The following is a 15,084-nucleotide window of genomic DNA, read 5'->3' on the forward strand; positions in this document are numbered from 1 at the left end:
CAGGGCTGCAGCAGTGCCTGACGACTTACAGTCTCTCCACAATGAGGATGAGACATTTAAGCACTGACCTTCCATGATTAGAGTGCATATTGTATAATTCCGCATCATGGATTTGAGAGAAGTATATTTGAAGTAAAGGGAGCTGATTTTTGTGTACCACGTGACAATTTAGGGCAATTTGCTGAAGCATATTTCAGGCACGGGAAAGCAATCCAATAAAGTAGTCTGGTAAGAAGCTATAGATAAATGATGCTTCACATGCAATTACAGTGAGGATTTTATCTTTACTTTTCAATGATTTTGTCAATTAGTCAACACAGTGTTTCTTAATTCATCAAGGACCCTGGTATAAGTGACTGTGTAAGCATCCATTAGACTAGCAAAGGCTGGGGGAGAGAAAGAGAAAGAACATTAGACAACATGGATGTCTTCTCGTAAAATCCAATGGTATAAGACAGTTTTCTGTTATATTAAAATGACCTCAGCTTCATGAAGCGGGTTTGTAGCAGAAACCAAACAAAGCTGGTAAACAATCCCTTATTCCTTGCATTTTGACACATGACTGTGACTATAGCACATACACAGCACACCAACCAAATCCACTGGGGAGTCAATGCAGGGACCATGAAACTATACTCGCTACACAAATTAATTGGGGGAAAAATAACTAACTCTGACATTCCCTGAAGAGGGTCTTTCATCTTATAAATAGTGGCTGCAAACTTGAGTATTTTTGCTTAAGTAACACAACACTACAGATGATAGGATTCGTTTGGCTCAACCCCAGGGGCCCAGCGTGACAAAGAACACTTGTTTAGCAACAGCATAACCGGGTCCCAACATGGGCCTGTGACTGCGCCCAACCTCACCTAGAAACCTGCCCCATTTGCATTCAGCCTCTCCAGACACCGGACGACAGAGTCTGAGGGGAAACAGTATCCCCAAGATGGTATTGGCAACTCACACATAAATTAAAATAAACTCTCTACTCCCACTGCTGCTCCTCTCCTCTCCCCCTTATTTGTCCCATGGCTTCATCACATCACAGTTCATGCAAAGGAGAGAATGAAATCCAACTTTTCTTCTTCTAATTACAATCTGTATTTACTTTCCTCGGGCTGCTGTGTGGGCCAGCATATCGGCTTTTTAAGTCTGGAAACCAATGTTTAATTCAGCATTGAAGCATATGTCTTTTAGAATAATAAAACAACAGTGTAAAATAAAGTTCACAAATTCAAACCCACAAATCTGAATCCCAGACTTTATGTTGGAAACAATGCATCTGGTTATATAGAGTATACAATGAACTTAAAACGTTTCAACCTTTTTTCTTAACAGTTTTTTTCATTACATACATATTAGTTGTTATGCACACTTCCTTGCATCATGTGAGCATTTCCATTTCACCACCATCTGTGTACTGCTTAGGGTCTATCAACATCCGTTTTTAGTAGGCAAAATTACACTGAGAGGATTTGAATTTCTCTCCATGTGCAGTGACTTCACATGACATTGTTTCAGACTGACAGAGTAGAGGTTGAATAAAGCCATGTGAAAATTGCTGGAAAGCAAATTGTGCAGAACTCTTGATGAAGGCATGATGGGTCGGTGTCCTTACTTTCATGAAATTGCTATCAAAATTCTGTTATTACTATAAATCACATAAAAAGGTAAAGGTCACATTAAACGTGAAGGTTACAGAACAACTGATCTTAACATCTGGCAACCCCCCCCCCCCCGACCCCTGCCAGGTCAGGCTTTCTTTTAGTTAAGATGTTTCATGTTTCTTTTTGCTTACATGGCATTTCACCAATGGATATCCCACAAAGATACTTTTTGAATATACCGTACTTAAGGACAGTTAGAGAGCCAAACCCAATAAAGCCATCATGATGACATTAAAGGCATACCTACAGAGGGGGGACAAATGAAAGGAAACACCTTAATTATTGAGTGGAAAGCCATTAACTAATGCAGACGCTTCTGTGCAGGACACAAGGGGTCAGGGAACGAGCCAGAACACTTGGTGAAACATAAGCTACAGAATGGCCTTCCCAGTCCTCTCATCTCAACCCAATTAAACATCAACGGAAGATTTTGGACCACAGCGTTCTCCGCCAGCACCATCAAAAGATGATGAGTGAGTGTGTCTCTGTGTTCCTTGCTTGGTTTGAGTTTGGCAAGGAAGCTCATGGTGGGCCAATGTCTAGCAAAGACACTTCAAGTTAGGTTTTCCTTTGATTTGGCACATATATGCAGTTGTATGCTCAACATGCCAAGCTAGCATCTTTACCAGCTGTTTTATACTTGTATTGACAGAAGAGAGGCCACAGAGTAGAGAAACTCTCCCTACAATCTGTCCATCTAATGGGTAAAAGGGAAGACAGATGACCACTGTGGTGTTGACTCTTTCAAATGCCAAACCCACATTATCCTTGCCTTTCCAGATATTCACACTCTGCGTTGGCACGTCATTTGCTTTTGCCGCAAATGCAATCATTAAATTTCCCTTCCCAGTGAAACTTCATATACCCATGACACATTTTTTTCTTTGTCTAATTAAATATAATTTTGAAGCTCTTTAAATCCAACTTCATCCAAATGCACAATCTAATTTTTCATTTGCTTTTGTACATGATATAAGACATCAAGTCAATAATTTATTAAATTACTTTTCCCATTCATTTTCTTCTATCTATAATTGATCTCTCCAGTTGAAATTCTGTTGTTCCTCTTACTCAGCCAGTCTGCGGAGAGGCTGCGTGACATCACTGTGAACAGGGTCTGCCCGTCCCAATACCTTCACTGGAAACACACACATGCACACACACGTTCCTAGTGAGCTGGACATCTTTAAATTATATACATTCTGTATACAGTATCATAACGTGGCACTTTCTAAATCCTATACGTTTGATCACCTATACTTGATTACCGGTACCTCTCTTAAATGTAATGTACATTATTTTTGGATGTTGCATTTGTACGCAATAAAAGCCCAACCATACCTCTCATTAAGCCGTTTCAAATGAGATTGGTCAATACTACACATACTAAAAATCCTAGGATATCCAAGTCAGCCAAAATGTTGTGTAATGTTTCTTTATCCATAACAGCCTCTCTAATCATACATGAGATTTTTACTCCTAGAAACATTACTAGTTTGCAAGACAAACACAAGAACAAGGAAGTTGTGTTTCAAGGCAGCATTCAGAGCCCACCCCTTTGGCAGCCCTGAGAAATCCTAGCAGACGTCGCCTGTAGTTTTTGCTTTCACATAAAATGTGTCAAATGTCTCTTTTTCTTCCCAGAATATTTCAAACTTGAATATTGGTAACATTTCGCAACCCTAGTCCAACATCATTGCAATGTTGTAAGTAATATTATGAAAAAAAGGAGGTTATTACAACTGTTCCAGTGGAGTACAGTGAGAGTCGACTTGGGTCTGGCTACTTTCTGGTACGCACAAAAAATGGCACCAGACCCATTCTGGATGTCCATGGGTTGAATGCTTGCAGAGCACTCGTGCCCCTCTGCTAACATAAAAAAATATCACTAGAGCTGGCTCAGCCAGGTGGTTCACCACCATAGACTTGAAAGATTTTTATTTTTATGTTGCAGTGCTGCCCTCAGATGAAAAAGTCCTTTGTGTAGCTTTCTGGGGAGCGGCTTACAAATACAGCACGCTGCTGCTCTGCTACTTTTCTCAGTACCAAGGTTTCTGTAAAGGTTCTAAAGTTCTTTCTACATGAATTTCCCTGAGATTATTTTTGGCCTTGTCTCGAGAGGGGGTTATGTTCTACACAGCACCGTTAATGCTGCACCTCACCTGGTAAGACATTTTTTTTCCACCCGGCCTATCAAGCAGGTAATTTATACAGCAGTGGATCTGATTCCTGCCACACCACGTCACAACCTCTAAGTGCAGTACAATGACAGCTTTGATTCACTGGCATGTGTGGGGGTTACAAGACAGCAGCTAACTGAGAGGATCTCTAAGGTCTTCTGTATATGAGGTGTATATGTGTTGATCATCACAGCCAAACACTTCCCTCAGCTGTCAGCCAAGACTGGTCAACTGGAGAGTTTGTCCTTTTTGGGAGTGTCCACCTATGCATTTTGCATTTACTGTTCTTTGAACTCCCCAAAACCAAATGCTGTAATTGATGGTATATATCTAATGAAAGTTGCAACACGACTTTGTGTTTTGATTCAGTGTCAGACACCTTAGCTGGCAGATACTGTGATGCATTAGTGGATTAGGGGAAGTTGCAATAATCAAAACCTTGCTGGCAAAAATGTACACAGTGCTTTGCAAATATTTAAAGAGGGTTGAAGTTATTAATAACAAGTCTAAATCAGTGCAGCCTTTGAAAGCTGGAGGGCTATAACATGAACTCTATACTATTTGTGTAACCCTGCAAGAGGGGTGTTCCTCTAACTTGCTAAGCCGAACACTGTGGGAATCAGCTGTGGATTGCAGGTTTAGCCTTTGCGTCTGAGTCAATGTTTTTACTGTGCTAATTTAGGAGGCTAGACTGTGTTTCTTGCTTTGTACTGCTTAGGGTGTAACAAGCTTGGAGCATTTGCCTTCCCATCTTCCATCACCTGCTCCTATGCAACCAGTTCAGGTTGATTTTGTGTAATGCTGGGGTTGCAGCAAGACATGAAGGTGGTATGTTTCACCCTATGAAGTCTATAGAGTGCATGTTCATTGGGAATGGGGCTCTATGATGATAGGCAGAGTGCCTTTTAACACTGATACTACATACATCTGCAAATTCAGTAGGTGCTCAGTAGGGTCACACTACTCTATATATAAAGTCTATAAGAAGAAGAAGACGAAGAAGACATACTTTTATTAATCCCTTACAGGGAAATTGCTTTCTCTACTCTGTTGTGTTGACACACATTAAACACACAGAGGATATACATGCACAAACACAGAGGAAATACATGCACACACAACCACATGCAGAGGAGAGGTGGCAGAGCAGAGAGGCAGCCAGGTACCCGGCGCCAAGGGAGCAGATAGAGGTTAGGTGCCTTGCTCAAGGGCACCTCGGCAGTGGCCTAGGAGGAGAACTGGCACCTCTCCAGCTACCAGTTCACTCCATATTTTTTTTGGTCCCAAGACCAAGTCCCTACTGACTGAGCCACTGCCGCCCCTAAAACAACAGGTGGGTTGTTAATATAGGTAGAATTAAAGTACTTTATACAGGCAAGGTTCCACACAGGAGAGGTGCTTTTGAGGACTACGTTGGGATCTCACCCCAAATTGCACACATTTTCTGTACAACAGTGTATGTAAGGGTGTTAAAAGGAGAATCTACAGCAGCCCCAAGACTACTCTTATAGCTGACAAGTGATATCTCTATGTTGAGACGTTGACAATGGCTCCATATATAGCACATGTGTTGATGTCTTTTTCTACTTGCTTCCTAAATGTTGTTGTCTATATGATTTCCAGTGTGTTTGAGAAAAATGCAGAAGAGGAATATAGACTTGGGGGTATTACAGACCAACGGACCAATAGTACAAGGTTTGCTGGTCGCTATTAAAGAGTGTGAAGACCAGTGGGAGAACCATGAAGTCGGCCTTTGTGGGATCCACCAGTGATCATAGCACCAGGCTCACAAAACTATGCTGTTCACACACTGTTAAGTTAATATGTAAAAATGGTCATGTTATATACAGGACCCTTTTTATATGTTAACATAAAAATGAATTAATGGATTAAATCAAAGAGTTAACAGCCTATTAAAATCTTTTTGTACAGTGTTGAGTTAAGTGTCCATCAATTCAAAGGCAGAGTGAGATGTATAAGATAATTATACTGGTTCTGACCAAAGTAATTGCGGCACGTTTTCTACCTGAACCCTTCAACAGCTCCATTGACGTGAAAAGAACAAGGGTCTGACAACAAGGACAGACAAGGAAGTCTTAGATAATTGGGCTATAATTAAATGTTTACTCAATTTGATAGTTCAGTTTGGTTCATTTTGAAATTCAAGTGCCTCGCTGAAATAATTTCCTCTCCCTAATTACAATTTCCGTCGCGACTGACATTTACAATGCAATCTTCAGATCTTTGGAAATGTGTTTTTGATGTATTATTTCTGCCTTCATCATAGTGACAAGAAATTAGTTTATAAAATAAGAGCTCAAATTATCAGGTCCTTTGACTTATACAGCTGACTCATTATCGCATGTCTCGAAAAAGCTGAACATTTTTGACAACAACATACAGCAAAAGGAGATCAGAGGAAGAACTAGGTTGTTACAATTTTCCCTAAAATGCCTTTCTGCTAGAGAAATGAACTGCAGGGACATCAAATATTCTTGGCTGAAGAGCTTTCAGAGGGGACAGACAAAATTATTTGATGCCATCTGAGGCTCACCAGTGCTAGTTGACACACTGGTGATTATTCATGACACTCACACTTATTACGCTGAAGGACAGAACAATGGTTTTCTGTTGTGGGAAGTGAACTTCTGCCAGAACAATGGCCCAATGCGTTTCTCTCAGCAGTGAAGCAACAGAGGGCTGGAGGGACGCACACATCTCAGTCTTCCTTAGGTGTAATCTGACTTAGATAAATATTTACCATGCAGTCTGAACACCACACAAAACCATTGTGATGTTCTTGTGAAGCTTGCTGTGATTGCTTTACTCCACCACATAAATACATTTGGGCCTTCAAGTGACTTTCTTTGCTAAAACATCACAACAACAGATGATATTCAGCTGTATGTGGAACAAAAATCAATCTAAAAATCAATAGAGAAAAAGAGAAAAACCAACTTCAATCATTTCACAAACATAGAATGAGATATACATATTTATTCTCCACATGGATACATACACATCCTTTACCTCCAAGCAATGTGAAGGGATTTTATATGTTGGAGCTTAGTTTAAAACAAAAACAAGGCAACAAACAGGTGGGTTGAATATTGGCCAAGACACAAATGATATTGCTTTGTCTATGAAGAGCTCCGGTAAAGTACTCTGAATTGCTGCTTACCATACAGCTCACTGGCCCATGAAGCTCGTGTTTTACCATCACACACATCCATCACTGAGTCAAGAATCATATCAATACTTGCCCATTTCCCCATTCGGGAGAGCTGAGTAGATCAATTCATTTAAAAGGAACCACGGCCAGACATCCGTTTTAGAGATTAGAGCATATATTGGCTAGTCATCGGATGGAGGGTTTAAGGTTCTTTAAGTCAATGGAATCCTTAATCAATAGGTAAACTTCCAGCCCAGGCTTTTATGGAAGAATTTAAACTGCATATGTAGTTACACTGACAGGCACCCAGAACTAAACAGCCTTGGTCTTATTTTAAAAATATTTAAATTATATTTCATTACGTTTGTGTATTCTTGGTAATCATCGAGTCTGATAAAATGATAAAATGCATTATTTGTAACGGGATCCTTCAAGAACCTTGTAATGTTTTTATACAATTTTCAAACGCAGTCTCGTGGAAGATGTCTTACAAATGTGTTTCATAACCTTGGTGCTATGGTGAGGCTTTGAGACAATAACAATTCAGAAATATCTGTGAGAAAAAATGTCTCAAAGTCAAACAACTGTTAATCTTTGATAGTCAAAGACAAAGGATAAAGGCACACGAGAAGAGTGAAATGTATGCCGCCATATCTGTTCAGGATTGTCCAGATGACAGTGGATGAGTCCTCAATCACTGGGTTTATGTAAATCTTCAGCTCAAGTTTGTCTACAGTCCGGCGTATCCCTCTCCAGCTAAATCATGGGGCATACTCTGGCCGTGATTCTTAAGTGTCACTTGTGTCCACCTGAATTATTGTTTGTGTGTAATGCAGGGGAAGAACCAGCATGCAATGAGAAGTGGTTGTGCCCTCTGATTGATTGTTAAGTGTTGTCCAGGAGCCCATTGCCAGACTCCACTTAACGGCCTGCCCAGCAGAAAGCAATCAGTGGCTGTTACTAAGGGTCTCGTGGGGACGGGTCCGGTCATGATTGATCTTCAGTGGATCTCTGAAGATGTCTCAGAGAACTGGGTTTCACCAATGTCGTGTTCAGGTCATAAAGAGTGCCCTCAGACTTAAATGTGTGAAATCACATCAAATCCAAACTTTGGTTGGTCCAACACAAAGAAGTTGAAACCGTTATGTTTTTACTGGTTTTACTATCCTTGTTTAGAGACTATGACATGTCTTAGCGAGTCCAATCATAAGTGGTACTACCCTGTGCGGCATTTTAATTGGCATAACAAATGGTGTGTATTTGCATGCATCATTCATATGATATGTTCACGCACAAATTACCGCATTGGCAGTGAATTATAGCCAAATAGTGAATCCCAGTGGATGTATTACATGTCTCCAGGCACTCTTGTACCTGAGGACACGCACACGCACACACACACACACACACACACACACACACACACACACACACACACACACACACACACACATACACACACGACTCTGGTACCAGGCGGCACAGCTCTCTGCTCTCCAGTGGTGTGTCAAAGTGTTCAGTGACCACAACGCCTGGTGTTATTCTCATTACAGACGGATCAAAGGGACATGAGCTTCATAGCAGCGGGGACTCTCTTCAACCCCCTGAGAAGCAACTCCTCCTCTAATCTCAAAGGTCACATTTAGTCATTCAAATATAAAACAGCAGCACATCACTCGCACCCATGTGACCTGCTGGGGTCTTTTCCAGAGCGGAGATTTCAGAGGAAACAGACAAAAATGAAACTGTTCCAATTTAAATGGGAAACTGTAACATGAACAAACTGCATTTGATACTTTACCAATAATTGTCCTTCATAGTACCCTGTTGATATTTAATTTAGACTAGTAAAAATATGGTATTTAAATATTCCATTAATATTCTGAGGCCCCTTAGCACACACTAACAATAAGCTCATTAAGAAGCTGGATGACGGTTTGTCCTTGCAAGGTGTCCTAATGACTTAAAATGACAGCCATGAATTGCACAAACACTTTATATTCTGCACACTCACTGTTTTCAACAATGCTTTAATGTCAGAGGTTAAGTGAGGTAAGGAGATGTGAGTTTATGATGAAACCTTACTAGTTAAAATGTATCTTTTTTATACATAATTTAATACATCTTCTTTCTTGCAAAATGTGATTTTACACACTTGAAAAGAAGAAGCTATATGTGTAAATAAATCAATTTAACATGTGCTGCACAGAGTACTACTGCAGTCAAAGATACAAACACTGCTGCAAACACGCAATGTTCACAATTAAAATCGCACCAGTGATTTTTGTCATGGAATTTAGTTTTCATTCTTTAAATGACACAGTGAGTGGACAGTGATGGTGGCAGCTAATAACATTGCAGCGCCAACAGCAGTTCCTCGGGATCTGAGCAGCTGTTCTGCAGTCTATATTGGCCTGTTCTTCAAGTGGGGAAAAAAAGAGCAACCTAGATGAGAATTTTGTGCTTCAGTGGCTATTGAAAGATGAGGCAATAAACGGCTAAACTTGAGTAATCACACACTCCCTGAGGAATTTCTCAAATGGGGATGGTCAAAAACCTTGAAATTTGAGCCCCTCGCACGCGGCCCAGGCTTTAACATTTGATGAGATTCATTATTGTCGGGAGCTGAATACAAGTGTCTTCTGATTACAGGGCCAACCATTAAAAGTTCCCACCAGTGTGCATTTCCACGGTAGAACGTCAATGGGATTAAAATCTCAATTCACTCCAGTCAATTCTCCAGTAACAAGATTTCATTAAAAGCAGGCAGGGAGGAAAATGGACTTGAAAGCACTGAAACAGCTGGACTATAAATTATAAAAATGTGCTTTCTGCTAACTGAACACACCTCCAGCATGCAGATGCATTATTATTTAATGTTCAGAGGAGCTGGTTTTATGTTAATGGGAGTCTTTTATTCTCTTCAGTCCCCATCTCAATGCCAGGTACTTCCAAATCAAGCAAAGGGAGAGATTATGCAAACCAATTAACATATGAAAATAACGTATTAATATACTGTCTCTGAACTGTATCCAATCAGTTCCTTTTCACTGGTGTGTGTACAAAACAATTAAAATTAAATTTATACTGCTCTTCCTTAACATATTCTGCAGCAAATGGAATCAGTGAGCAAATGCTGACAAAAGTTTTACAGGCCTGTGTTCTTCCTTAAAGGCACACTGACTTTAAGAATATTTATAAGACGCCATGCTAATAAATTCCACTCTTTGTTTCTCCCTAATGATGTGTGCATCTGAGACAAAGCAGCGAAATCCATAGCGGTAGCCAGGTGCTAATGAATGGCTTACATTATGCTGTCCACTAATTACTACCGCACCATAAATAAAACACAAGACAATCAATTAGTGGTGGACGTGTGTTTGTTAGTCATGGGCAGCAAGTTCCTCCAGGCCAGGGCTCTGCAACAGACCTGCCTCTTCAGGATGTCCTTTGGAAATGGATGGGATCAGCTACATCACATTTTGAATGCAACTAACTGCACTTCAGTCGTTCCATTTCTACTCTCACAGATTGCAACTAAATTTTATCTACACAGTTTCAACTGAGAGGTGAGTAAAAAGTTAAAATGCACATGGAGCAGAAAGTCCTTTCCACTAAATTAGACAAAAGAAATCCAAAAGGCAGCTATCATCTCTCTTCCTTTTAATGGAGCTTTGCAAAAAGGCTTTCTCCTCCACTTCATACAGAGCTCCTCCAGTTTCCCAGACACCAACTGGCTGACGTATCACACTTGATTTGAACCAGAGCAGGGGAAATCAGAGTGCATTAACACTGCATGTAGAAGGCACTAACTGAATGATCCTAGCATTATGCGGCCTCTGGCCTGGCCTATCTGCGTAGTTTGATGCATAATTTGAGCATTAATGTAATTTACATTTTAACACAGTCCCAAAAGTAAACTGATTAGTTGATAGTTATCTACTAATGTGCCAAGAGGACCCACATGTCACTTGCATGCAGGCAGAGGGACAGGATTACACATGACAAGGTTGGCCTTGCAGGAGCAGAGACAAAGAGACAAAGCCTGCCAGAAGGATAGACACCAGAGAGAGGCTCCGCGCACACATGCACACATACACACAGACACACATGCACACACTCGGGTCTATGGTTGTCGTTCAGGTTTGCTAGTGTAGCATTTCTGTCTAACAGGATCTATCTTTCTTCCTTATTTTCAAGGACCTTTAAACAGATCATACCAAAATGGAGGGAAAACCGCAACAACAAATCTGGAGGACATAACAAAAGGTTTTCAGTTGTGTTTGCACTCCTTAGTCCACTTGGTAACATTTACAAATGTGTGTTTGTACAAAGTTTCAAGGGCATTTCCCTTGCCAGACATAGTATTAATCAATCTAAAATTTGAAAATTTGAAAACGTATTAAAAGTCTTTCTGGGCCATCAAATGTCTTTTATCTCTGTCCCAGAAGAACTGCTTCTTTTTCATGGGACAAATTAGTGGCCCTGTAGATGACAGAGGCTCTTTAAAGAAAATGCAACAGAGTTGCAGTCCCATGATGCAACACTCCCAGTGGTTACATCTGCTCCTTTCTTTCATCTTTCTCCATTGTTAGGTGGGAGCTGTCACATTAGGAGGAGAATCGTGGCTCCTTCCCACCCCCAAGTGCCCTTTTTTTCCCATTCCAGCAGTTGGCAGGGTGGCAGGCCCATACAAAGGAGCGTGCACCAGGAGCGCAGGGGGGAGCACCGTTAGAGGAAAAACAGTTTGGGAATTAAGGTCATTAATTTTCTACTTTCAAGGGCTGCCACACAGACGGAGATAAAGTCAGCATAAATATTCCGCCGAAGTTTCTCCTGTTTTTCTCCTCTCCCCATTTTCATCGGCAGCCCATTTATCTCCATGCTGTCAATTAGAGGAAAAAGCAAAGAACTAATTAGGAACTGTGCAATTTTAATTAGCTGTTTTGATAATTAAACTAATTGGTTCCCTTGTGTTTCTGCAATGTGTGCTGAGAACTTTTTTGATATCTGGGCAGCAGATTTCCCATCCGCTGGTTAATTAGTCACTTTTGCATTAAAAAGGAGCCTTCCTTAATAGCCTTAATTTGCAGTTGAAAAGAGAATCTACCATCAATAATTTGTGTAATTGGTAACCGTTTGATTGTAATTTAGAGGCACGGCCGGACAGCTCGGCATGTCTAATTCCTAATGACTAGGATTAAAGTTGGATTAACTGTTTGGGAAAGGGATTCACTCTCCTCTCTTTCCTATCCACCAAATGACACCTTGTCTACATTTGATTGGTCATGAAATTCAAATTGACTAGGTGAACAGCAGGGCTTATAGCCTTTCTATTACGTTCTATATGCTGAGCCTGTCAGGTTGCATCAACAAGATTCTGATAATTCCTATTTTCCATACAGCGTCTGAGGAGCTCACCCAGGAAGATAATGAAAAGAGGTCACAATTTATTATGTGATGTGTTAAACTTTTGCTATCAAACCCATTTGTGTACAACTCTGAGGGGAACACATAGCAGAGATCTGCCACTAGGAGGAGCAGAACCTTAAATCTAAGAGTAACAAAGTAAAGCACTTCTCACAGCTCAAAGAAACTGCATTCGCGGAATAGGCTTTTTTCCCCTCTGAATATAAGCGTGCAAATTACATGCAGTGTAGATAAAAAAAAAACAGTATCTGAATGTCGTGCCTGTGAGACTGAGCTAAACTAAATGCAAAGATGGTGACATTGCTAAAATAAATTTGGTATAAGTACTTATACCAAACTGGTATTTTCTACTGTGGCAGAAACATCAGGGGAAATAAAACTGATGTTTACAAGTGTCAGCTTAATGCTAGAATACATTTGAATATTGCCAGAAGCCAGGAAACCTGGACTAAAAGCATATCATTCACCATCTTAACTATCAGGCACCATCTCTATACTTTTACAACACAGAGCCCCGTCAGTAGTCTGATTAAAAAGCACCATTCATCCCACTTAGCCGGAATACAATTAAGGGACATGGCTTTAAAAGCCCAGCCCTGAAGCCTCTCCCCGTCCCACATAAAAGGAGCACTCTCCACTGAGGCTTGCCTGTAAATATCATGTTTGATATGAGGTTTTAATCTGCTTAGCCATTCTGAACTATAGAATGGGCTCATCTTCTCTCTGAAACCTCCGTCCAATGGCTGTATGCCTGAGGACGAATAGGAACACAACACTAGTGTGCTATCTGATTAGGTGGGGTTAATTACAGAGCACTGTTTTGTAGTGGCTGCATTTGAGAGCCGCCCATAAATAGATGGGCATGGCTAATGCATGCTCAGAAATGAATTTTAATTAACTGTGTATCAGAGAGGCCCACTCAGGGGCTTGTTTGTAGTATGTACTGACCCCACTGTTGGATGAGGAGTGGGAAAGGGTCTGCACCCAAGACACTGTGTGAGAGGGGATGAAGAGCGCACCATGGCCTACATGAGTCAGGGATCATAGACACACAAAATGTTGTGTCTTTACACAAAGGTCATGTGGGTAATTTAAATTGATGAGAACCTTGATTGAGAGCCACTCTACGACCTGGCCATGCCTTCGCATTAGGATCATCTCAGTAAGACTGAGAAACATGGTCTCACACTGATTCTCCGCGTGTAAAAATGAGGATCACTGGTGACACTTTAATAAACACAAAACTTCCTCAGGGACATGATTTTTATAAAACATTTAGACCCCAAAGCCTGGTGTACAAGTGAGGTAATTGTGGTCAATCAAGGCTATATGTATTATTACCATCCGCTAACATACACACATGCAAGCACACACAGCATTTTTACTCTCTCTCTGAACCGTTTTTATATGTTTTTTTTTCATTCAAATGTTAAATTGCTATTTCAAGTCAAGACCCGATGATACTGAACCATTCTTTCTCCTTTTATTTAGAGTTTTCTGTGTGATTGGATTAATTATGTGCCACTCACTTTGCTAGAGGTCAGCAAACATACATTCTCGGTCATAAGTCATCAATCTATGTGACTGTGGAGATGAAAAGTCAAGCATGTCAGCCAGGAAGCTGGACAGAGAGGGATCAGGCCATTGATTTCAGGGCCAACCCAATCTCACCACAGCCTGCTGCCCTGAGAACTGAAATTATCCCTATGGGCTATGTACAGTGAGCTTTATACCTTAGATTTGTGGTGCATGATCACATTATCGGGGGCCTGTAAAAAAAGGTCATTTGAAATGCATGGGAGAACAATTATCAAATGGGAACTCATATAACATATTGTACCGTCGTAACTAAATCCATGAAAAAAGTGCAATGTGGTTGAACTCAAAAGTAAATGTACTTTTATGTTGACGTGATTATTTTTTAATTTCACTCATATTTTATTCAACATTTTTAGCTCCTTCCGTAGATAAAGAGACATAATGATATCTTCTCCACATTGTTGAATGTAAATATTAAAGGCCCTTGATCTGAAACAGTTCGAGAGTAATTATTTGAACAATTATTCATTATTATTTGATTATAGAGTAATGATGATGTGCTTTGAGTAGGGTTGGTGCAAAATGTAACAGAAGGCAAGGACAGACTGAGCAAGCTCACAGCACAGACAGCCTGCTGGCGGCTGACAAACCAGCATTATTGTAGCTATACTCCACTCCACTCTCCTAAATGGCTAATCTTTGTTGGATCTCACCCTTAATTGGTTAACAGTCTCCGCAGGGCAAGTGAAAGTGGTGCTATTTAAGGCTCCACCATGAAACAGCAACACTTTCATCTTGGCAATAACAGGCAACAATTATATTACCAGATTCGAAACTGAACCTTCTATCTACCCACTAATCAAAAACGCAGCCCATCTGTTGTGCTGTCTCTTTTGAAACGACTGTTTATCTGCAGCCTGTATGATAACTGTGTCTGGACACTAATTAACTGCTAAATAGAGCGCAATTAGATGTTATTTCTATTAAATTCTGCGGCAACAAAGGTAAGGAGAAGAAAAATAATAAGCGCATTTTATGTTTACTCTGACTGTACCAGGCACCAGAGCAGCATCACTCTCTTTCTCTCTCTCTCTCT

General features: G+C 40.5%; 1 long non-coding RNA gene across 1 annotated transcript in view; it reads right to left on the reverse strand.

Annotated features, from left to right (window-relative positions):
- Positions 1-2,727: 2,727 nt before the first annotated feature.
- The window catches only part of LOC134863548 (uncharacterized), a 60,190-nt gene continuing 47,833 nt past the window's right edge, over positions 2,728-15,084 (reverse strand). Inside the window, exon 3 of the long non-coding RNA XR_010165675.1 lies at positions 2,728-2,805. This is a non-coding gene — a long non-coding RNA (uncharacterized LOC134863548). The remainder of the gene's footprint in view (positions 2,806-15,084) is intronic.

This window comes from Eleginops maclovinus, chromosome 4 (genome assembly GCF_036324505.1).
Source record: "Eleginops maclovinus isolate JMC-PN-2008 ecotype Puerto Natales chromosome 4, JC_Emac_rtc_rv5, whole genome shotgun sequence".
Taxonomy (NCBI): Eukaryota; Metazoa; Chordata; class Actinopteri; order Perciformes; family Eleginopidae; genus Eleginops; species Eleginops maclovinus.